Source organism: Centruroides vittatus, unplaced genomic scaffold, assembly GCF_030686945.1.
Source record: "Centruroides vittatus isolate TY-2023 unplaced genomic scaffold, ASM3068694v2 contig_480, whole genome shotgun sequence".
NCBI classification, from domain to species: Eukaryota; Metazoa; Arthropoda; class Arachnida; order Scorpiones; family Buthidae; genus Centruroides; species Centruroides vittatus.
In genome coordinates, this window is record NW_027122270.1 from 457,665 (window position 1) to 484,553 (window position 26,889).

The 26,889-nt window shown below is 34.0% G+C and overlaps 1 long non-coding RNA gene across 1 annotated transcript; it reads right to left on the minus strand.

Moving 5' to 3' along the window:
- Positions 1-4,055: 4,055 nt before the first annotated feature.
- Positions 4,056-26,218, minus strand: LOC136977864 (uncharacterized). The gene is made up of 2 exons (XR_010881136.1): positions 26,055-26,218; positions 4,056-5,010 (listed from the first exon to the last, which is right to left on the minus strand). It is a non-coding gene; the product is annotated as an uncharacterized lncRNA (long non-coding RNA).
- Positions 26,219-26,889: the final 671 nt, after the last annotated feature.

Genomic DNA, 26,889 nt, shown 5'->3' on the forward strand with positions numbered 1-26,889 from the left:
GATAATGCAACCTGTCATAAGACAGTCAACCTGAGCAACGTTGAAATACAATTATTTACAACAAATTGCACAGGAATTCTGCAACCACTTGACACTGGCATAATAAAATGTTTTAAATCTAACTACAGACATCACCAAATAAGGAAAATTATCAAAGGCACCAATGATAAAATTCCTGTTGAGATGTTCCTGAAATCTGCATTGTGGCTAATTAAAAACTCATGGAATAAATGACATCCAAGACAATAAAAAATTGCTGGCTGCACACTGGCCTATTAAGAGAGGAGACACAAACTGATGAAATTATAACAAGTGTTTGAATGTTAGGTAGTGATCTCAGCTGTCTTTTAAACATCACTTTCATAATCCAACTTGCTGCTGAAGAATTGATTGAAATTGTTCTAAATGAGAATAATTTTGTGGAGTTAACTATTTCTTCTAAGGTTAATTTTGTGAAAAAAGAAGGTAGTCAATTGTAGGAAGAAAACAAAGATGATCACAACAACAGACATAAAAAAAATCTCTAGTAACTGCGAAAGCAGGTCCAGTTTGTCTACAGAAAATTCGGCATTTTCCAGAGGTAAGTGCATCCAATAAATATTATCTGATGCATGTCGACTCATTGGATATGTTTATCTCCACAACTCAAGGAAATAATTAGTTCAAACTACTTTTGACAAATGACGATAATTATCATCATCTTGATATTCCTATTTGCATGCAGTTTTCAATAAACCACCACCCTCACTATTCCACCACAACCAGAAAAATCAATGGCGGCAGTTTAAAGAGGGTTGACTGTAGTATTAAAATAAAAATATTTACGTAGCTGCCCATAGGAAAGATTATAATTTGTTTATGATTTTATCTGAAATAATGCTATAAAGCAGGGCCAGGGTATGTGCGTTTGCACCTTAAAATAAATAATTGAATAATAATAAATTTATCTGAAATATTCTTTAGAATTTTTTATATATAAATAAAAAAAATATAAAAAGCCACAATAAAATGCTTTGATAAATTTACTAATAAATCCTATAAAAATAAATTACATTTGACTGGTCCCATATTTGTAACAAGTATTCAATAAAATACATATACAAAACTGTAAAAATTAATTATGCAATTAGAGAAATTTATTTAGTTTACTATGTATTTGTTTCTGATACAAGAATAATTAGATTCATTGCTGTTACTCAGAATCTAAATACAGGGCGTCCCAAATTAAACTTGACACTTCTCAACTGGCTACAGCAAAAACTATTCATCAGAAAGTCATGAAAGTTTGGGAATGTCTTAACGAGATAATGGGCATTTTTTTCTAGAGCAAAAATAATTAGTTACAAAAACCACCACTAGAGGGCACATTATAGCTTTATACAAAACATAACAATGGGCTACACAAGTTATGTCTAATGTGAACATGTTGGTCACCGTTGTCTGCTACCGTCTGAAATCGTAAAACAGCAAGTTAAATGGTTGCATGCAGAATATGCCTTGGAATGTTAAGCATATAGCATGCTAGTGTCCTTAAAGTCTGACAGCGACGTTATGGGATCATGGTAGACCAAGTGTTTGAGATAGTCCTAGAGCCAAAAATCGCACGGATTCAAGTCCGAGGATTTTGCAGGCCAATATTCCACTATTTCAGCTTAAAAAGTTTCCTCTAGTGGTGATTGTTAAAACTTTTTGTTTTGGAAAAAATTTCCATTATCTCATTAAGGCATTCCCAAACTTTCATGACTTTCTGATTAATAGTTTTTGCTATAGTCAGCTGGGAAATGTCAAGTTTAATTTGGGACACCCTGTAGTTTACATTCACAATTAACATGTTCTTATATGTATGGTGTCCATAATTAAAGTTTCTCTTTTCAGAGCATGCTAGCTGTAATCAGTAAGCAGATTGCATAGTCTATACAAATTTTGGTGTCAAAGGATGTATAAAAGAATTTTGCAAAATAATAATAATAATAATAATAATAATAATTAATCAAAAACTTCTAGAAATGCTTTATAGGAATATACACAAAACAAAGCATGATAAATAACAAAAACCTTAAAGTGATATTTTAATCTGTTATTTTAAGGCTAATGTCAGACGAGCGTGAAAATGCACAAACACTGTTTTTTCGATTTGAGGAAATAAAACTTCATGAACAGAAAGGCAGTGGTCAGACAAGTGCTATTTTTCTCAGAGTGCATTGATAATCAGTTTCATTTCAGACGCATGTATGTCAACATGGATCTCATAGATTGTGATTTGCTGTTTTTTTATTATGTACAGAACTATTTAAAAACAAAAAAAAAGACATACCTGATATTGCCTGTATCTTTTTGATTGTAACCAGCCTTCCTTTTTCTTATTTCTGTTTTTTATCAAGTTCAAATGAAGTTTCTTTCAATTCTGGCCCCTCACTAATTTGTATGATCGTTTTATTAATATCCGTGTCCATTTTTTAGAATATGCAGGCACCATACACCCTTCGGCAGGAACGATGCCGACCTGGTATTTCCTTGAAATAATGTTAACGCATTCATCATTTTTCATGCTTGTCTGACGACTGTAGGCTTTGAGTGTATATTCCAGCACACAATGGTCATGCAATGTCACAAGATTATCGTAGACAATCCGGCGGCTCGTCCATGCCACGCAATGTAATTTTTTGCAGCTGCATCCATCTGACTGCTCCCACAGGATGCAATCCCACGATGTCTGTCAAAAACCTCGGACGTGAAATCACTTGTCTGACATTAGCCTAAACATTATAAAGTCAGCTGTTCATTGCCTTCAAATTTTACACCTTTACAATGGAACACATATTGAACATTCCTTACGTTAGTAAATGGATTCTACAGAAGGCATATCCCTTGTGGAACAAATAAATGGATTTTTCCTGTGGTTTTTTTTCCACAAGGGGTGCTTTAAAGGAAAATATAAGGAAGATTTTGAACTAAACTTTTTTTGATAAAAATTGCCAGGACAAATAAGTTTAAACATATAAATTTAATAAAAATTTTTAAATTCTTTTATGTATTGCCTATTTTGACAATACATAAAAGATGTTAGAATAGCTGCATTGGAGAACAGAACAGTACAGTCTCACATATCTAAAAGCCTTTTACCGGTTCGTGTATCATCACTCTAAACCAAGTAACTACAAACGTTTTTGAACCGTAATGGTTCTTCACCACCCCGACATTGAACCCATTTTCGCCGAGGCAAAGGTCATTCACAACACCCACTGTACTAACCACCTCAGATGGCTGGAGGCAATTTACATATGTCTTAACGCTATTAATGACACTAATTGCATTAACTACAAGGACGAAATAGCTCTATTGACGTCGTGGCAGGCCCTACTAGATAAAACAATTAGAACACGACAAGTCCGTATTGAGGTCATCGGGTCAGGACAACTTTCTGGATCGTATTTCTTCACAACTTTGAATCGTCGTGCATTCCGTTAGAGGATTGTTACCTGATGATGAACCGTTAAGGTTCGAAAATGTTTGTAGTTACTTGGTTTAGAGTGATGATACGTGAAACAATACATAAAAGTGTCTTCTTTGTCCTTTTTGCACACACGAGGAAATTAGGACAAAGTTAGAACACACTTTTAGGCACTATTTATTTTAAGAATTTTTCTTAAATTTATATGTTTAAATTTTTTTTTGCAAAATCATTTCCTGCATCTTTTGCGTAGTCTGCATGCAAATTTTGGTGTCAGTTCACTTATTGGCTATAGATACAGTGCTCTAAATAGAGAAACTTTAAATAAATTTACAGGATGTCCATAATTAAAAGAAATAGTTGTATATATGATTTTTAAAATAAAAAAATTTCATCAATTTTTCTTAATTCAGATAATTTAAAGAAAAGAATTTAAAAAAAAAATCGTTGAAAATAATTCCAAGTTATAATTAGTAATTATCCTTTTTTATAATTATTTTATTAAATTAATATCACAATTGTTAACAATGTATTAAAAATATCTTTTTTAATAACAAAATTAAATTGATAGATGATAAATTATGTACAATAATCATTTGAGGCAATTATTTTATAAACAATTTTAATTACACATATACATTTTAAGAACAAATCTCTCAAATACAAATAATTTTCTTTTTATCAATATAAAAAATATTTTTATTTGTAAAATACTCAAATTATTTTATAGATTAATTACATTTATGGCTAAAGCATAATATTTAGAATATCAAGCTTGATATGTATGGCAGCATATTTCGTCGTCAATTTTACAAAATTAATTCTTAGAAATTAATTTGAACAAATTATTATTTAAAAGGAAAAAAAATAAATAAATGAATCGACATAATTAATCATTTAATTATTGTAACATTCATTTACTTTTATTTGGCTTCTATGAAAATATTCAATACATTATTTAGGCTGTATACTATATACAATAGACAAAGCATAAACTGTTGTGCCGTTTTTTAAATCAATATCTTTACCTAACAATCATGCATACTGCAAAAATCATCATTATAATATTAATGGATTTATATGTCCATTAGATAACATCATATTCTCCGATTTTAATTCATTGTTGCTTTTAACTTCTTTTGTTGCATCATAATCATGTTTTTTACAAATTACTAAAAAACAAGATATTAAATAATGTTTTGGATGGGGTTTTGTGCAAGCATAAAGAACAAAAAATATCTGTATATATATTAATATTCCAAATAATAGCCATACTACATAGGGAATGTCTGGTAAATGGCTCAATAAAGTCTCCTTTTTATCTATTCTTTTATTTTCTATAGAGTGATACAATCTTGTATGTTCTAATGAAAGGATGTTATACTGATCAGCAAGTTCAAACAAGTAGTAAATGGTTACAACAGTCACACCTAGATAACCAAACAGCATCACCCAAGCTATTCTTTGACGAAACTTCATCCTTTTTCCCAGCCATAAGAACAAGAGGTTTTTCACTTTACTTAATTAGTAGGATATTAGATCAGATTATGAGTGAATGGCTACAAAATAAAAAAGTTAAATAATTAGAAACATTAAGGGTTTTCAAATTTATAAAAATGTGATATATATTTAATTATAATTAATTAAAGCCCAATTAATTGTTAGATAATATCACTACTATTAATAATTAAATGCTAAGTAATAATATTATTGTAAGAATCTGGACTTCAACCAAAAAATAACACTACATCTCATTTTATATGTTCTCAACAGATCACGGGAAAGTGTTGCTTTCCCGCGATCTTTTAACCTCCCAGTCATATGCTACCAATTTTAATATAAGAATTGACAGCCTGATGAGGCAGTCATCACCAGCTCCTCAATCCGTCGTGTTTGCACTGTGCCGCCTATCTGGATTTACTTCGTCACCAACAAACTTCTTAAGTATCCCATATTTGGATTAACTTTGACACCGACCCCTGGGAAAATCCTACATTTCATCTGTACTCCCAGGACAAGGAGATTATCATGTCGACTACCTCATCCTAAACTCTTCTAAAGTGCCAACTTTCTCCCACATTCAGCCATCAAAAGGGACTGATTGAATCCTCCCCCGCCTCTGATTTACCAGTGGATCAATCAACTTCAAGTATTTACATCTATGCGCAATATCATGTAAACTCTCTCTCACAACCACCTACAGTATATAGGCCAGTTATTTCGATATACAGTGGATCCCCGATATAACATGCATGTCAGGTGGGAAACAACACCCGCGTTATACTGAGTGTGCCGCTCAGTATAACGCGGTGTAACATGGTTTACCTCTTTACTTTAGCAATACAGTCAAACTTTTCTTTCACACTGTAAGCTTTTCTTTTACTCATCATGCATACAATAATTAAACACTATTCAAAATACATGCAGAAACTGAATACATACACAATTACTCAATACGCAGTAACAATAAAATGCGCTATTCACTAACGCCGCACGGACCTGTATAAATGTGTTTGAGCTTATCACGTCGCGAACATCGCCTGCACTATAACTGAGTGCACAGTATAGTGTGCAGTATAGTGAGCAGCACTATAACGAAGGTCCACTGTATTACAATTTATATATTTTGTGTAACCTTTTTTCTTTTCAATTAAATGGTTATTTGTTTGTTAAACCTAGTCTCTGATTGCATTACTTCTGCCGTGCTGTCTAATAGTCCTCCACCTGGAATCCAATTGCGTGACCATTTCTATCATCATCAATTTACTGTTGCGGCTTCTGTGTCGAACAGGACACGGTGGTGTCATCTTGACAGGGCATCAAAGAGGTGCCGACCTTACGGTCACATTATCTAATATATAATTAAATTAATTTTTTAAATAAAATTAAACTTTGATTTCTCTATAATTATCTAATGATTCACCAGGCCTAAAATTCAAAGAATACTAAAATATTGGGTTGTTCGGAAAGTAATTTCGTTTTTTTATTACTAGAGGAATTAGATGTATTTTTACCAGCCAATTTTATTTTAAACCACATTTTCATTATATACTTTGACAGCTGACATTTTAAGGCTTATTTGTAAAAAATTTTGTTTGATTCTGTACAATTGTTTTTTTCAGTGACCCATCAAATATGGAAAATCGAAAGCATCATTTTTGGCATATTTTGCTTTTTTATAACTAAAAAATCAAAATGCTGTTTAAACAAGAAAAAAATTGTGGTACATGTTTGGAGAAGATGTGTTGAGAGAAAGACAGTGCCAAAACTGGTTTACAAAATTGCGTTCTGGCAATTTTAATATCGAAGATACAGCACATTCTGGATGGCCATTTGAAGCCAATGAAAACAAAATAAAGGTACTGATTGAAGCAATCTACCGTATAACAACAGGTGAAATCACTAAGAGATTAAATCTGTTAAATTGAACTGTTTATTATTACTTAAAACAAATTGGTTTTGTTTCAAAGCTCGATATATGGGTTCCACGTGTTATTAAAGGGAGATGCTCTCTATGGTGGGATTTTAAAAAAATTTTTTATTTTTTGCTTTTACCAGACAATTTAACAATTGATTCAAAAGTGTACTGCCATCGAGTAAACAAATTGAGTAATATCACCAAACAGAAAAGGCCAGAATTGATCAACAAACAAAGTGTAGTGTTTTACCATGATAATGCCAAATTTCACACAAGTTTGGTAACTTGTCAGAAACTGTTATAGCTTAGATGGGATGTGTTATCACACCAACCATATTTGCCAGATCGGGCACACTCAGATTATTACTTGTTCCGATCTATACAAATTTTTTTTAACTGTAATTGAAATGACAATGTCAAAAAATCACTTGGATCGGTTTTTTGAAAATAATGATTAAAATTTTTATGAATGTGAAATCATGCTACTACCAGAAACAATGACAACAGGTATTTGACCAAAATGGTCAATATATAATTCAATAAAATATTTTATTATAAGAATATTGCATTTATTTTTCTATGGAAAAAACAAAATTACTTTCCGAACAACCCAATAGTTCATCAAAAGTTCTAAAAAAATTATCTTTATTACATGCCCTGATAAATTATTCAGAACTACAGACAGGAAAGCTGAAATGCAAACTGGAAAAAATTCTAAACACTCTAATTTCCAATCTTAGAGAAATAGGTGTTACTTAATCATAATTGATAAAGTTGAGTACAAAGTAAAAAAGCTCAACCTTAACTACCAAATCTAACTATTAAATTGAATGTTCTCATCTAGGGTTTCTTATTTCCCGGTCTTTTGCTTGTCCCGGGATTCCGGGATAAAAGTGAACTGTTTCCCGGGATCCCGGGAAATCCCGGGATATAATAAATTATTTTTAAAATATAAAAAATATCTTGAAATCGAATGATATCATTATTTTTCATTTTTTAAAGTAATTTAAGTGTTCTACAACCTCCAAAATCGTATTAATAATGATGTGTAAAATATGTATTAAAAATACCTTTGAATTACGTAGAAAATTCACAAATAAAAAAAAATTTGTTAAAGTTTGTTCGAAACTGCTTATAACAAAAATTGCCTACGAATTGAGTTAAAAATTTAAAGAAAAAAACTGAACTTTGATCAAACTTCTAACTTAGAAAATGATATTTTTTATTTAAATAAAACATAATACAAATATTACTGTAAATTTTTATAATGAGATTTTAAGAAACAAAGATGGTCGATACTCCGATCACTCAATCTGGTTCTTAATTTGGTAATAAAAAGTCCTGCTGCCGAGAATGCCCTTTCTGATTCAATCGATGTGGGTGGAATCGTTTTTAACGCATTTAACAGAAGACAGATGATGTGTGTTTTTTCACCTGTAGCCTCAAAGATTTCTATTTCGTTCTCGAGACGCGTTTCAGTACTGCTTTTGTTGTCCACTTTTCTTGATCTGTCTATCTCAGCTTCTTTGATAGCAGCATCAAGCTTTTCAGCTAAAGTCATTGCAGATGAGCTTGCGACATCTGGTAGTTGATCTGTATCACCGGAAGTAGAATCAGTAGATACTTCAAAAAGACGATCTAACATCTGTTTTGCTGATAAAATTAACATAGTCTTGGTTGGTAAGGCTGGCAAACTTTTTTCACTTGGGAAAGTTGAAACTTTTCCATAATTCTTTCCACTATTGAGATATTGTATGAGGCCAGTCAGTTTTACATTTCTTCTCTCTGCTATGCGTCGAATAAACGACTCTTTTAGTCTTCTTGAAAAAGGTGTGTTTAGTTGATTTAACTCATTTATAATAAAAGAAAAAATACCTTCCGATGAAAGTAAAGTCGATCCTCTGTTGCCAAGCTTTTCTGCTCCAGCTTTTAATGGCTGCAGTGATGCCACGATGTCACGAATTACAGTAACTTCTTGTTTGTCAAGATCAAAATTGTCCGTATCTTTATTACAGTCAATGATTGCTTTCGATATGGATGATCTTATTTTAATAAATCGCTCTAACATGGCTAAAAGGCTATTCCATCGGGTTTTGGAATCCAGAAATAAGTGCAAATTTTTCCCATGTTCCTGTTCAACGTATTTTTGTAAGATGTTATTCTTTAAAGGTGATTTGCGAAAAAATTTTGCTATTTTTCTAACCTTATTAATGATTTGAGAACAGACTATTTCATTACCTAGTGTGTCATGTAATTCAAATGAAATATCTATATCGAAAGGATCTTCAGCCAAACGCTCACACAAAACACTTTCAAAATCAATACTATAACTAAAGTCTTCTTCATCTTTCTCAATATCATCATTGCGCTCTTCATCTTCAGTTTGAATTTCTTCAGAAAGAGGGACTGCTACTGAAGTGGTTGACTTTTGGTACAAAACATCACATACCGCTAAATGAATTCCGTGTGCATAACATAACTGATGCTCACATTCAATTAACCTTCCAAATTTCACCATTACAGCTGCACCATCAGTAACACAGGCTTAAATTAAATATAAATGCATTCCGGCATTCTGACAGTTTATGAGTTAATTATACTTTCTATTTGTAAAATTTCTTCAATCTTAACACAAAATAAGAAAAAAGTGAACTTTTAAAAAAATTGCGGGATTTCCCGGGATGAGAAAAATTTCCCGGGATATTTCCCGGGGTAAAAAAACAGCCGGGATCCCGTTTCAGAAACCCTAATTTCTCATCCCTCTCTGTGGGCCATTGTCATATCTCAATGGAATGTCTGAACATTACGCACAAATCAAATTTCAATATTCAAATTTTAACCAAACATCTGAACATTCTAAATTATGCTATTTTTAGATTATTAATTAACATATAACACATTATAAAACTGAAAAATTAAACTGCTTATGTGCATATTACTGGTACTACAAATTGTATAGAATTTGCATTAAACGAAATATCGAAAAAACTAATATAAATTAATTGCATCTACCAACTAACTAATGGTCTCTGCCAGGCATAAGATAAATGTCATGCACACCAAAAAACCTTTTATTCCAACTAGCAGTAGTTTAACTTTTCATGTAAATTTGGACAAATGTTTTTGACCTAATTATAAGTCTACTTCAGGTCTCCAATTTTTCATTCCATTTTAGAATTTGCCATAGAACATTATAAATTTTAAATCTTCGAATGCAGTTCAAAAATCATTTATGATGTTTTCACAGCATAATTGCTTAAATATTTTGAATTAATGTTATATATATTTGTGAAATTAAATATGTTTTATAAATCAACACACATTATTTATGTCTCACCATACCCAATGAGTGCTGCCATTATGGTTTTTGTTTGAATGTTTGCCAAGCACTTGCAACATTCCCTTCTTCCTTAAAATTAAAATTAAGGAGCATGCTAGGCCAACCTCAAACTGGAACAGGCACTTCTGAAAGGCAGTATCAGGTATGCCAGATAATCACAAAGAGTTTTACTGATGGAAAGCAGCATTTTGCATGAAAAACATGAAGACAAAACAGCAGGACATACATTTCCGAAAGAACTTACCTAAAAGCAGGAAATGGCTGAATGAAAATCGAATTAATGTATTAAAAGCAGACAAAAACAAAGCATTAGTATTAATGAAGAAATCTACATACAAAACACAAATGCAAGAATACATCAAAAACACCAACGTGAACAGACTGATGAATAGTACATAGATAAGCTACAAGATAGTGTCATAAAATTCACACGCAGTAGCTAAAAAATTACAATTAGATGGAGTGTTGGTTACCTCACTGGACACACAAACTATTTACATTTGCAAAAACACAAACCAGGCACCTCATTACAGCCAATTATTGATAAAGCCAGATCATGCTTATTGGAGAAATGAATACACAACCTACTAAAAGAACATCTGAACAACTACGAATTCTTGGTAAAAGACCCACAAAATCTTGCAGAGAACCTGAAAACATTATGTTACAGAATGAAGAATATATCACAGTCCTAGACTTTATATCCATCCATTTCATTACTGCCTTGCTTCTGTGCCTTACAAGACTGGTTAGTCAACACTGTCACTGAGCCATTCCACCACAACCATATATTAGAGTTGGCGCATATCCTATGCTATATGTGGGTATTGACGACAGGAGGATGTAAATATTCGTCCCCTAGTCAGGGTGGATGAGCGGCATGCAAATATGTAGGTGTGAGGATATAGAAACAAGTCTCCTTCAAAAGTTAACCTGTTTATTATAAGCTCCCTTTGAATGTTATAAACATTCAAAGGGAACTTAGACACAGTTTTGAATTGATTTTAGGAAAACTTTTGTAAGTCCAGATGTGAAGATTGTCCTTCAGTGAGGTATATGCCTCAGGGCAGTATTGATCTGGAATGTGGAGCCGAGACGGAGTTTAGTTGGAGATCTGGAACCAATCCTAGGTGATTTCGATCAAGATGAGGCACAGGCACATGCACAAAATAAAGTTTAGAACTCATGTTGGCCTTAAGTAGTTACAGAAAAAGGGCAGACAGGAGAAAATATAGGCAAACAATCAGCAGGAAAGTCTTGTGTCCTTGATTCCACTGTTTATATAGGGCTTAGTGCAGGGGTGGCAAACAGTTTTTGCCCCGGGCCAGACTGGAAAGAAAAATTTTGTCACGGGCCGAACGAAACATTAAAATTAAATGATGTTAAATAACAGAAGTTCCTGACGCATGCACAATGTCATTTTACAACGTGAAGAAATGTACAAGCAAAAAAAATAAAGGTCGACAGGCAGGCAGCGCTGTGTGTCACATGTCAGCATAAACAGAGTGACATGGCAGGGCGGAATGGCATGAGTTTCAGTGAGTGTGGGGTCTTTCGTTCTTCAAATAGTGTAAATTTATAACAGACGAATACAAAAGTTGTAAATCTCTACAATGAAATTTTTTTAAAAAATGAAGAAGTATCGCAAATCCATTCAACCAATTATTGGAAGTTAAGTAGCTAATATTGAAAAATTAATTGCGGGCCAGATCCGGCCTGCAGGCTGTATGTTGGCACCCCTGGCTTAGTGGATTAAAAGAGCCCTGATTGGATTAGATCTTTCTTCCTCACATCCCAATTGGTCACTCTTCCATTTTTGGGTGTAACAAAACTCAGATTAGGTCAATCATCAATGTACAATTTGATATCTTATTTTGACTCCATCCAAGAATTGTTTATTGACCCTTATCCCTTTTTCTTATATTTTAAGCTAATATGTTTTGATATTATGACAATCAAGAATTTCAATGATTCTGTTATGATATTCTCCCATCCATATATCTAAAACTTATTTATCTAAAGTTCATTCTATTTTACCAGTTCATCGTATTTATGACAGCCCATGTCAGGGTTCAGTCTTCCAAGCTGTAAATTCTCATTGTCTGCACTCAATCACTCAATCTTGCACTCACAACTTTCATCACTATTTTAACTCTTCTGGATGTGTTTACAATTTGTTTTTCTTTCCCCTATCAACTATTTCTCCTCATCATGACACTGTTTATTCTACACATTCTTTCATTAATAATTTCTGTTACTTTCACATTCTTTCAATTTTTACACACATTTTCTGGGTTCGGACCTGATCTGGAACCTCACATACACTTCTTGCTATCAAAATGATAACACTTATTTGCAACAACGGGGAGTACCAATAGACAGCCTGCTATCAGGGAACCTGTGTGAAATGATGGTGTAAATTCTAGAAGAGAAGGCTTTACCAATATTTTTTCCAATCATCATATTATATAAAAGATACATTGACAACATCATTATCTGGAAAGCTAAACCAGACATTGACAACTTTTTATATCTTATGAACAACAATCCATACAAGCAACTCTGAAACTTGAGCAAATAAGCAATAACGCAGCACATTTTTTAGACAAAAATATTCAATTCAAAGGAATACATTGAGACTGATATATACTATAAAATTAGTAACCAACCTTTATTTACACCAGCTGACTCCATTAACAGCTGTATTTAGAACCCTACCTAAATGTGTATTCAGACATTGTTCAAACATCCCTAAACACCATAAGAGAGTTAAAACAGAGAATACTGCTAGTGAACATGGCTATTCTAAACAAATTATCAGAAAGCTAGCATTTACATATGCTAATATGAATATTGAGTGCACCAAAACTAATTATCACAACCTCCAATACACAGGTAACACTAGAAGGATAATAATATGACCAAAGACTCCTTTATATACTATTTCTTTATATACTAGGTGGAGTCTTTGGTCATATTATTATCCTTCATATTTTCATATTATTATCCTCTATTATTCATATTATTATCCTTCCATTTCAATATATACATACAGCAAACATTCAGGGGCCAGCATCAGGCTTTCTATCGAAGATTTTATAGCCAAACTTCTAAATTTGGAACACTTTTTTGAAAGAAAAATGTTCTGGAACAAGTTCTATTTAAATTCACTAAACCATCCCTTTTAATCAAAAAAAGATTTATACTCTAATTATCCCTATTATTTAAAGTTGAAGGTTTCTTCTTATAAATAACCAATTTTAATTGATGAGGTTAGAACTCAGATTCTAGATAAGTTATACTGTACTAAATAATGTTTAGTGCAAAACCTACATTTATATATTTGAAACCAAGAAATATGAATCAAATGTACTGATTCATCACACTTAAGACATTTAATCCTATTTTTAATTTAATTCAAAGTCTTAAGTTTGCATGTAGAAATATACTAGGAAATTCATGCTTCAGTATGAGATAACAGGCAATAGTTTAATATATAGAGCGACATAGACCACCAATATACCCCTTTTAAAATAGCAACGAGCTTCATCAAAATCATGCTCTATTAAATAGCAATTTTATGAACCTATACTGACTGGAATGGGATAGCCATGCCAAAAGTCAAAATTTTTAAAATGAATACAGTATTTTTTAATTTAAACTTGGATTAAACTTGAAAAAAATAAAGAAATTTTGTTAATCAGATAAATTTAGCAATATATTTAATCAATATATATTATCAATATAAATTTAGCAGTTTAATCAGTTATTTATCTAAATGCATATAAATAAAACATTTGGAAATTAAAATTGCTCAAGTAATTCTTGAACTCCAGTAAACAGTTGGATTAGAAGAACATTTCTGAAAAGCATCTCTACTGACTGTAAAATGATCTCAAACATGTGATAAACTCATATTGGAGAAACTGGACTTATTACAAGCCATTTTGTTGTAATATTTTTCATCTGACTGACTATTCAGTGTAAACAAATTTAAACATTATACTTGTGTTTACATTTTCATTTCATGTACAGTACCAGTGTTATATTTCTTAACAGTTCTAACATATGCAATGTGTGGCAATAGCTTTGGTCGTACATCCAAAGGTCGCTACTAGGTGGAACACTGAACTCAACAAACTGGCAACCTGACCTTCGACCTCCTTTCTGGCTTGTGACCTCACTTTGGATCCGGACCTTGCTCTGTACGCACGTGTTCTCGATTCTATATTGACCTGTACGATTGCACCACATTTCATGTATATAATAAATTTAAGTTTTTCGTATGTAGCCTCGTTTTTTGTGTATCTTAAATAATCAAGTACAAGCAGTGCTACAAACTGGTGACCCAAACGTGATATATGATTTATGCTGCCCACTACCCGATAAAGGACTCTACGACATGAAAACTTCATCCATTCGCATTGGACACAAACGTTAGACATTCATCTCTTTTGGAACTGTGTACTCATTCGTCTAGACCAGGGGTGTCCAACCTTTCAGATTCTCTGGGTCACATTGGACGAAATCATGGATTTATGGGCCGGAGTTAGCTAAAGAGCAAAAAAAAAGTAGCAAAATTTTCTAAAAAGTAGCCCAAAAATAGCCATCTCAACAGTATATATATAAAGTTTTACGGCTTTGTGAAACTTCTTTTTTGTGGTTGATGCCTGTTGAAATAAATAAATAAATAAATAAATAAAATAAACTTGTCAGTTTTGTTTACATGTTCATTGGGCCGCATTGCAACTTGTGTTGGGCCGCATGCGGCCCGCGGGCCCGCGGCCGCGGTTTGGACACCCCTGGTCTAGACCTTCAAAAAGTGTAACCACGGATATTTTTCGTCAACGGTCGACTGTTCAACAGAAAAATATTGTACTTGCCATCCTTTGTTCTCGCGCCACATGTCTTTACGTGCCATCTTTCTTTGTCCTCTCGCCACATGTTGAACTGTGCATGCAACACATCATTTACGGATAACCGCCTTCGCACTGCCACAACTATGCTAAAATCATGGCTGAGGCAGAAAATAACGACGATCACTGTCATACAGCACGCATCGCAATCAGACCCCCACCTTTCTGGAAAAGCAACCCAAGCTTATGGTTCGCTCAGCTAGAAGCACAATTTTCCATTACCAACATAACCATAGACAACACGAAATTTAAACATGTCATTGCAGCAGTAGAGCCCAAAATTTTAAATTCGGTACATGATCTAATCCTCAACCCGCCCGAGCAGAATAAATCTGCTACTCTAAAAGCTCACCTTATCAACATCTATTCAGAGAGAGAGTCCTCCAAAATCAGACACTTCTTCAAGAGTTAGAGCTGGGAGACCAATGTCCATCCTTCCTGTTAACGTGGATGCGCGACTTGGCCAGTAACCATTTCAGCAAAGATCTCTTGAAATCCCTCTGGCTGTCGAGATTACCTCACAATATTCAGGCCATTTTAGCCGCATCAAACGAAAAACTCCAACAACTGGCCACCATGGCTGACAAAATAATGGAATTAGTCTCTCCCGCACACATCCAAACAGTAGAACATGACCCTGTTGCCATCTCCACCTTGGAAAACCAAGTTGCGGAATTAGCCAAACAGATCAAGAACCTCTCCACGTCCATCAACAACAGCAAATCACATCAAAATCAACAGCACAGCAGTCCTGACAATGGCATGCAGGGCCGGATTTACCAATCCAGGGGCCCTGGGCACAAATTCGGTGGGGGTCCCCCTTTAAGAGTAGGCAAATTTGATGATTTAGAAAGTTTACACAAAATACTGTACTTTCAATTAGATTTGAACTACGAAGTTGTAAATTTCATTACAATAACTTTATTTTAAAACATACATATATTTTATAGCGTAAAACTAATTATTTTAATTTAACTGAAAAATACCTATGTGAAATTTTTCCCGAAATTTTCCGATGTTTCATAGGTTTTTTCTCGGGTTTGGTTTTCTCTGCCTGTTGCCCTCATGATCAGGCCACACTAGGCTGTCGCGGTAATAGAAAAAAAATTATGTTTAAACATAATTTTTTTTTTAGTTTTGTGGGGGCCCTGGGCACAGGCCCCAAACGCCCTTATGTAAATCCAGCCCTGATGGCATGTGTTACTATCACGCTACCTTTGGGGTGCAGGCAAAAAAAATTGCAAGCCCCTTGCTCCTTTCGACCGGCGGAAAATTGACTGGGCGGGCACTTACGGCCAGAAGTCGCAACCGCCACATCAACCGAATCACCATGGCTGACCCACTACAAAATATAAATTTCTAATAGACACAAGCGCCGACATCTGTGATTCCAAAAAGTTCCAACACATATTTAAGCAAACATGAGAAGCCAGTCCTCTTTGCCGCAAATGGAACACCTATTTCAACTTACGGAACAAAGCTGTTAACACTCAATTTTAACTTAAAGCGGAATTTTTCATGGCCATTTGTAATTGCCGACGTGACCCAACCCATCATAGGAATCGACTTCTTAACTAAATTGAACCTACTGGTGGACGTCAAAAACAATCGACTAATCGATGGAGTCACACAACTTTAGTCTCCTGGTTGCCAGCAGAACCGACCCACAACTATCACTAACATCACTGCTGCGACTAATGACTCTCCCTACCACCGTATTTTGGCCGAGTTCACTACCATTACAAATCCGTCAATAACTCCCAAAACCAGGAAAAAAAAAAAAAACGCCAACCACTTTCCATCACATCGAGACCAAAGGACCACCTGTCTTCTCGAAACCCAGACGGTTACCACCAGATATGCTCCAAGCAGCATGTGAAGAATTCCAATTCTTAATGTCTCAAGGCATCATCAGGCCATCGAAAAGCCCCTGGGCCAGCCCACTACACATGGTCAAAAAGGCAAATGGCCAGTGGCAACCATGTGGCGATTACCGCCGTCTCAATGCTACAACTGTTCCCGATCGCTACCCTGTTCCTCATATACAGGACTGCACTCAACTCCTTGAAGACAACATCATTTTTTCCACACTGGATCTAACCTGTGCTTATCATCAAATACCGGTTTTCCCTGAGGACATTCCAAAAACTGCCATAACTACCCTGTTCGGCTTGTTCGAATACGCCTATATGCCTTTCGGCCTACGAAACGCTGGCCAAACCTTCCAGCGGTACATCCACCAGGTCCTACTTGGCCTCGACTTATGCATCAGCTATTTTGACGATATATTGGTCGCATCCAAAAATGCAAACGAACACATGGACCACCTCCATCAAACATTCCTCCATTTGCAAAACCACGGCCTAAAATTAAACCCATCCAAGTGCATCCTCGGAAAATCTGCAGTTCCATTTCTCGGCTGCACGATCACATTGTCAGGAGTAAAGCCTTTGCCATCAAAAACCAAGGCCATCAACGATTTTCCTCAACCTAAAACTGTCGCTGAGCTAGGAAGCAACAAACACTTCCTAGCCATGCTCAATTTTTAGACTTTTTTGCCAAATGCAGCTCAAACTCAAGCCCCACTACTCGAATTTCTCAAGGATTCCAAGAAAAATGATAAACGCATCATCTGCTGGAACGAATCTGCTCTAAATTCCTTCAGTCAATGTAAAGCAGATCTCACAAATGCAACAACTCTTGCATACTATTCAACATACGACAATCTCTCTCTAATGGTAGATGCATCTAATGTCGCCGTTGGCGCTGTACTCCAAACCCACACTGCTGAAGGAACTTGTCCACTAGCCTTCTTTTCGTGGAAGCTAACGCCTACCAAAATAAAGTACAGCACTTATGACAGGGAGCTGCTAGCTATATACTCCGCGATCAAACACTTCCACCATACCATCGAAGGTCGAAACTTCGTCATCTTTACGGACCATCGTCCTCTCACCTTTGCATTTCGCCAAAAACCGGAAACTTGCTCCCCATGTCAGCTGTGATTACATCGCGCAGTTCAGCACCAACATCAGGCACGTCACTGGCTCGAACAACATTGTGGCAGACACCCTTTCTCAGATCAATGAGATTCGACTTCCCATGACAGACTTTACCGCCATAGCAGAAGCTCAAGCAAACGACGAACTAACTGCACTCCTCACGAACAATAAAACATCACTCACACTACAGCCACTTCGAATCAGCCTGTCACTACAACTATATTGTAACACAAAGGACGGCAAGGCTCGCCCATATATACCTCTCCAATTTCACCATCAAATCTTCTCTTCCATGCACAATTTGGCCCATCCAGGAATTTGTGCCACGAGATGTTTAGTCCAAGAACGTTTTGTGTGGTCTTCGATGCAGAAGGACCCGTTCCTGCATAAACTGCCAACAGTCCAAAGTGAATCGGCACACCAACAGCCCTCTTCAGAGATTCGACCTTCCATCCAAGCGGTTTTCACATGTCCATCTTGACCTCGTCGGACCACTTCCACCTTCAGATGGATCTATCTACCTACTCACCTGCATAGATAGATTCACAAGGTGGCCAGAAGCTATTCCCCTCCACGACATCTCTGCTGAAACAGTCGCTCGCACTTTAGTCTCTCACTGAATCTCCAGATTCGGCGTTCCCTCCATCATCACCACCGATCAAGGCCAACAATTTCAATCTCATCTGTTTGTTTCACTGACAGCTATGTTGGGTGTCCAACCCATACGTACAACACCATACCACCCATCAGCAAACAGTTTAGTTGAACAATTCCATTGTTCCCTAAAACAAGCTCTCAGATGTCACCAACAACACTGGACAGAATCTCTTCCAATCGTCCTTCTCGGCGTCCGATCAGCATTAAAAGACGACATCAATGGTACTTGTGCTGAGATAGTGTACGGCACCACCCTTCGTCTCCCAGCAGAGTTCTTTCATCCTTCGCGGGAACCGTCAGCAGATCCATTATCCTTCCTCCATCACCTACGGTCCACAATGCAGTTGCTTACACCGACTCCAACATCTGCACATGTGAAACCTTCACACTTCGTTCATCCAGCACTCGACACCTGCTCCCATATTTTTGTGCAGAGAGAAGGTCATAGAACTACCCTGACCTCCCCTTACGACGGCCCCTTCCCAGTTACCACGTGGACACCCAAGTACTTTACGATCCTAGTCAACGGCAAAACAACAATGGTTAACATCGACCGACTGAAGTCAGCATTTTTAGACAGCAAGAACGTCAGCACATTGCCAAACTCATGCAGGACAACACGGCCAGACTCCCCAGAGCGACCAACGATAAACACTCCGAATGACTCTGCACCTACCAACACTACGACAACGACATGATCGGGAAGAAGTGTCAGATTCAATCCCTGATACCTGTAACTTCGTACCTACAGCACTGGGGGGAGTACTGTGGAGATAGCTTTGGTCGTACATCCAAAGGTCACCACCAGGTGGAACATTGAACTCAACAAACTGGCAACCTGACCTTCGACCTTCCTTCTGGCTTGTGACCTCACTTTGGATCCGGACCTCGCTCTGTACGCACGTGTTCTCGATTCTATATTGACCTGTATGATCGCACCATATTTCATGTATATAATAAATTTAAGTTTTTTGTATGTAGCCTTATTTTTTGTGTATCTTAAATAATCAAGTACAAGCAGCGCTACACAATGCATTTCAACTTATAATATTGTACAAAGTACACAATAAATGCATTTTTTTCAAAACTGACTGATGTGACTCGTGGGCTACTTAAATTGACTCACATTTACAAACCTAATGAGTCATTATGACTCTCAAAATTTTTAGACTAGTTTATGCTCTGTATTTAGTATTCAGTATATGGCATTATATGCACCTTTTATTGGTTAATATCAATCAATCAATCTTTATTATTTGATATAATGGTCATTAATACAAAGGGGATTAAATATCACTGTTACTTTAAATTTGATATGTGAATAAAAAATTTATATAAATTTATATAATGTTAATATGATGAAACTGTTACCAAATAAAATTTGATAACAAAAATCAGATGTTAGATCTAGTGTAGCAGCTCAGATATCCAAAAGTGTACTACAAGAATACAAGGTGGTGTTTTCTCATATTCATCACTGTCATTCCACAAAAAGAACACTCAGCATCACACGAGACTAATTATTTTACTGTTTAAGTTTATTGAAAATTTATTTAATCTGAATTGTGCAGCAAATGACTATTTTGTAACTCAAATTAGATAATAAATATAGTGCTGGAGTCCATATATTCCATTAAGAAAAGTTCCAGAGTCCCAGCTCCTTTCACTCAAATAAACATTTTTTGACAAACATAAATCTCTTAGTCGTTGATCACAGTCCAGAAAGAACAAACTTTCACTTAAATACATATAACTAGAGGACAATCCATTATTATTTAGTAATCCTTTAGTAATAGCAGGCCATGGCTTCAAAAAAGAATTAACATTTATCTTTGAAAGTCTGATATATATTAATTTCCAATAGTCATCTTCCGGTAGGGAGAGGAGGTCTTTCCAATTCTACTTTCAGTGCAGGTCCTGGGACAGATCTATTAATATGGAACACCTGCTTAAAGTAAAACAACTGCATTGCCTCAAATCTGTCCACTAAGAGACCACCCCAAACCAGAAAAGGTCCAATCAAGAAGTCAAATAATCTAAAATAATTATTTAATGAAGATGTTTTAATTTTAATAAATAACTTGACAAGATTACTTGATACAAGAGCTAAAATCTCAAAACTTTTGTTTAAATAACAGGAAAATGTGCCCTGTGAAGAAAAATAAATACCTAGATATTTAAAATTTAGCACAATTTCCAGTTTATGGTTTTCTAAACTGAAATAGTTTAAGTTTACCTCCTCTATGAAAAATCATAAGCTTTGTCTTTTCTAAATTAATTGTCAATCGATTATCTTCACAATATCTCCTAGTAAGATTGAGTCTTTCCCTAAGCACAGAAGCTGAATTAGCCAAGAGAAGGACATTATCAGCATAAAAAAGACAGTTAATTTCAACATGAGAAGACAACACTATCATAGAGCTTTGACTTCTCAGAAGGTCGGGAAGATCATTCAAAAACAAAATCAAAAGAATAGGATTCAATGGTTCTCCTGGAGGTAACACTCTTTGTACTGATTATGTTGAGTCCAATAATGAAAAAGCCTCTATAAGATATGTTGTATTATAGATAAGACTCTTAATTAACAAAAAATGCAAAAAGACCTATATTTCTAAGCTTAAACCATAACAAATCATGACTGACTGTATCAAAAGCTTTCTTGAGATCAATAAAAGCAGTATATAATTTCCATTGTTTCATTGAAAAGTGATATTTGAATAACACCAACCAAACTAAACAAATTGTATTTGACACCTCTATTTTTAATAGATGCTCCTTGGAAAGGTGTAATGATTTTAAACTCATTCATCCAATTCCAGAGATAATTTGCCATAATAGTTGGAAAAAAACCTTTCTAAATACACTAATTAATTAGTCTATAATTAGTTGATGTCTGTCTACTTCTCTTAGAAATCATCCTTAAATCAATTTGTTTCCAAAACAAAGGAAAAGAGCAACTAGACCAAAAAGGATTAAATGTATCCAATATATCTAATATTATTTCTGGAGAAAGGTATTTTATTATTTCATTCCTTATGTTATCGAGACTGGGGGCTCAGATTAAGATATCTTCCAACTTAATTACCAGTGCTAATGACAACCCTTGAAGAACCTGTATGTCTGGTAGGCACACATGGGTTACCTTATGTGTATATTTTTGGATTTCATGCATTTGCAACCATTAAGTTTCAGATGGTTTTTTATATTCCAAAGGTTTTTAAATTTAACGTTTTAAAATCATTCTGTTCCAAACATTCCAATTTTGGAATTCGATCATACTCTAACCTGATGCAGACCTTGAGTAAGGTCAAAAGCATTTGTTGGACGATTTATTAAACATTTTTGTTACTGGACATAAAGGTTATTCAAGGGCCTTGGATGATTTTAATTTTCTGATTACAGTTTCTAATTCACTCAAAGTGATTGGTAATAATGTTCCTATTTTGGATGATCCTAAGTGTAAATCAATATAAATTACTGTATTTGGTCCAGTGAAATACTCTCAAATAATTCAACCAATCCAAGGGGAATAACATTTTCACATGGTTTCTTAATTTGAAATTTATTAACTAATGACCAAAAATCTCTAGTATTTTTAGTCTTCAATAGCAGTGAGTTTATCTTAGCCAAAAATAACTTTCTTTGCCTTACATAGCAACCAATAGATTTCTAGTTTTACTTCTACAAAACATTCACAATACTGTGTTCTTTGTTTTCTTTAAACATAGACACTGAGGATCAAATCATTGTTTCTCAAATGATAATAAAGAAATATTTAGACTCTCACCTAAATGCAAAATTTCCAGAAAAACACCCAAATTCAATAGTTGAATGTTTTTGAATATTCACCAGTTGTGGTTTTTATGTAAAGAAATATTTTTGTTAACCATTCCACATCGTAATGCCAAACTTAACAAGGTTGTCAATAGTACATCATAGTAACTTTGCGCATCTAACAGAAAGGTCCTTTTAACCAAAATATATAACGAACTGATCCAAGATAAATAATTATTCAATCTTTCTTGTTTCCACACACACAAAATTTTTGAAAGTTTCCGAGTCAATACACTATCTGTCATAAATCCAAACAATATTGAAATTAGAAAATGATCAGAATTAAAAATATCAAGAACTCTAAAATCTAATAATTTATCTAATAAATTCACATTTACTGTTATTAAATCTATAACAGATAAACCAACTGTCGAAAGAAAATATATTTAGCTGGATAGTCAAAGACACATCAACCATTTAAAATATATAATCCATACGACTTAATTAATTGTAAAACACTTTTTTCTCTTTGATTTAAAATTAAATCATTAAATCTTTGGGAATTTAAAACGTTAATATTAAACCTGGCATAAAAATTTTCCAATTCCTCACCTATTCTAGCATTCATGTCTCCTAAGATAACTATCATCTTCAGAAAAATTCCTCAACAAATCTTCCCTTTTAGCTAACAATAAAGATCTATTCTCAAATAAACAAGAACAATTATCAAACTATAACTAAGTGAACAAGTTTTTCCTACAATTAAATCTAATTACTATCAGATCATCATAGTTAAACAATTCCGAAGAACCTAGTTTATGTGAAACTGCAAAAATGAGACCCACCATATGGACGGCCAGGACAAATTGGTCTTTCAGCAAATTGTTCATAAAAAAATAATTCTGGATTCAACAAAGAAAGGTCCCATTTATAGGAATTAGTTAACCAAGTCTCAGAGAAAGCAACTAAATCATAATTTTGCAAAAAATATTTAAATTCTTGGTCATTCACTCTAAAGTCCAATGTTCCTTGACAATTCCAAGACAATATTCTCATTACTAAAGTTTTATCCCTCTCTTTAGCACTTGTTCCAATTAACCTTTTTGGCTGATTTCTCTAAAAAACTATTAATCTTCTGCAGTTCATTCATTTCTAAGTTGTAAGTGAATTTGTCATCATCAGCTTTCAGATTTGTCAAGCAATCAGCTTTCAGATATGCTCTTTTATTCAGAAATTTAGCTTCTGCAAAAAAAAAGGCAACAGTTTTCTATGATCAAGTCTTGATCTATACAATAAATCATCAAAAACTAACGAGCGAGTAGGACTGCAACTCCTGACTTTTCTTTAAATTTTTACAAATAAGACTTTTGTCAGCTTGAGTATAGAGCTCGAACAATACGAGCAGAGTTCCCAATATTCGATAACTGTTAATGAAAGAAATAGACTCATCATTCTGTAAAAAAACATGTCAACAGCCAGCACTGTCAAAAGCACCCCCCCATTGGTTAATATTAAACTAAAAATGTGTTTTCTTTGTGACTCTACTAACTTTACTCAGGGTCAATTTTTTTAATAGTTGTCAACAACTGAAGAGAATTTAGACCCAAAATACATTCTAAAACAATAATTCAAAGTAATTAATTTTGCCATTCTTTTTTATATATTCATCATGTATGATAAGTCCTACACTTGTTGAGTTGTGAGAGTTAAGAAGTAAAATTGAGTAGGACAAGCAGCTTTGAACACAACAAAGTTCAATTGCAGTAACAAAAAACTATTTTTATTTCTATTATCTAATTTTTTTTAATGTCACAAAGAAATAACAAGTCTTCAAAAAAATTAATTATAACATTAATTTCTTTTTTATAAAAATTGTGTAACTTATATCATTACCATAAATATGCCTGGAATTGCTCAGGCTTTTGAAGAGAGGAGATTGGCGAGATGGAGTTGGGAGAGGGTGATAAAAGCAACGGTCTTAGTAAATAAAAATGTACATTTATTGACCTCAGTATTTACAATAATAAAACTGGAAAACAAAATTTGCTCAGGCTAAACTTAACAGCGGTGCAAACCCAACACATTTTTTTCTTTTTTTTTTTTAAAAAAAAAAAAAACTTAACGTCGTATCGGTACATTCGCCACATTTACAATTACGTCTTTCTAAATCCTCTCTTTGGGTATTGTCTACGGCAGTGTTTCTCAAACTTTTTGGTCCACGACCCCCCTTTTGCACTTAAAAATTTCAAAGGACCCCCAAAGAATGAGTATATGTAGGAAAGCATTCCGGAGGGAGGGGGTTAAGTACCCTCTCATGGTCACTCCAGTGCTGCAAGCTAAAAACGCATACCAACTAAAATAATATTGGAGTAGCCCAAGACATAACCAAATATTGCAGCGCCACAGCACTAGCGGAAATTTAAATTTGCAGACTGAAAAGCTTTCGGTTGATCGGTTTTCGGATAATCGACGCTCTACTGTATTTGTAACTCGACTTGCCTACAGACGCAATGCTGCTAGCAAACACCGTTCCAAATGACAATGTTGTTCTATCATAGTTTAGGCTGAGATGGAACTCTGGGGATTCCCCAATAGCGCACAAATTTATGAATATTAGGCTCGTATTAAAATATTTATATGTGCAATTTATTTAAGTAAAAATTATTTTATATATTTTTTATTTCTATTATTTCTAAACACAAATTCATAGTAAATTTATAAAATATTTGAAAAAAAATTGATCTGGCATCAATTTTTCAGCGACCCCCACTTTGAGAATCACTGGTCTAGCGGATAAGAGCTTTAATTTGATACTCTAATTGTATTTTTAGCCCCACCCGTTTACTGAAACTAACTGAAACAAACCGAAACCCTACTTCAACTTATAGATTACGGTATTTTGGCACTGTCATAATATCAGACAAATTTTCGACATTTGTTTAAACGAAAGCATTTTAAAACGGAAACTTTCCTCATAGAAAAACTTTAAAAATGTTTTAAAAATTCTACACAGGCACCGCAACACCACTTTTATTCTTATTTTAAAAATTTTTTACAGAATTAACTTTACTCAATTTTATAAATACATAATCTATACAATATATTTATTTATAACATTAAATGAGAACAGATTATAAATTAAGATAAAAACTTATCCATCTAAAAACACAAATTCACATTCAGTTTTATGAAGCTTGTTGAAATAAGACTGTGACCTTTCAAGTAAGATAACAAGCAATCATATTACAGTTGTTAAGGTCAAGCAAGATAGGCTACAGTATCATATAAGATTAAATTAATCAAAGCATACAAACCAAGCGGATTTGTGACGATATAACTTTATTATTTAATTAATAAAGTTTTTAATTACGCGTAACAATACAACTTTCAAAATAAAGTTTTTGAGGCCGAAAAAGTTTATAATAGCGCTATTATTTACGAACGTTAATTCACGAATCATTACATTGATAATTCGTTAAGTATAAGATATACTCACGTTAACTTTCTACCCACTAATTCCATTTTATAAGGGAGCACGTTGGTTAGTTTGTTAATAGAAACCACATCGTCCCGAACCCGTGACATGAAACGAAAACAAAAGTATAGAGCATGCGTCACCATCAAATTATTTAAATTTATTTTCATTTTTCAATTTCATACGCGTAAAATATAACGGAACTATACATTTAAAAATAATAATAATAATAATAATGATGATAAATTGATTTTACAAAAGTTAAATTTTATAACTTGTATTTATAACTTTATCATTAATAGATGATGTCGATTAATATAATGTATTTTATTGCATCATTAATTATATATTTTTTAAAATATTTACAAATATTGTAAAATATTTTGAGTAAAAAATTATAATTAATTATATATATTATTTTTTTTATAATTATACGTTGTATGTCGTCTAACAAAACCGATTCCCAATTTAAATTCAATCGACATCTGTCACGTGTTTTTCAACGAATAAAAGTTAATTTTAAAAAAATTTTTTAGCTATATTTTATCCATTTATTTAATTTTTCATCTGTCTACAATTTTGTTTATGTATTATTATTATCTGTCATTTGATCTGTTTACCAAATACAAAAGTTGTAATTTAATAGCTAATTTGTTATTTATGTAAAATATTGACGTAATATTTTAAAATAGCATGCAGTATAATTATAGAATGTCGTACGTACAGAAAATAATTATAAATGCATTTAACAGTGGTAAGACTTCCTATTACAACTCTATAGGATAGGAATCTCCAACCTACGACCCTCCGAAGGATATTTATCAGGCCCGCTTAGCTCGTTTTTACCGACACGTTT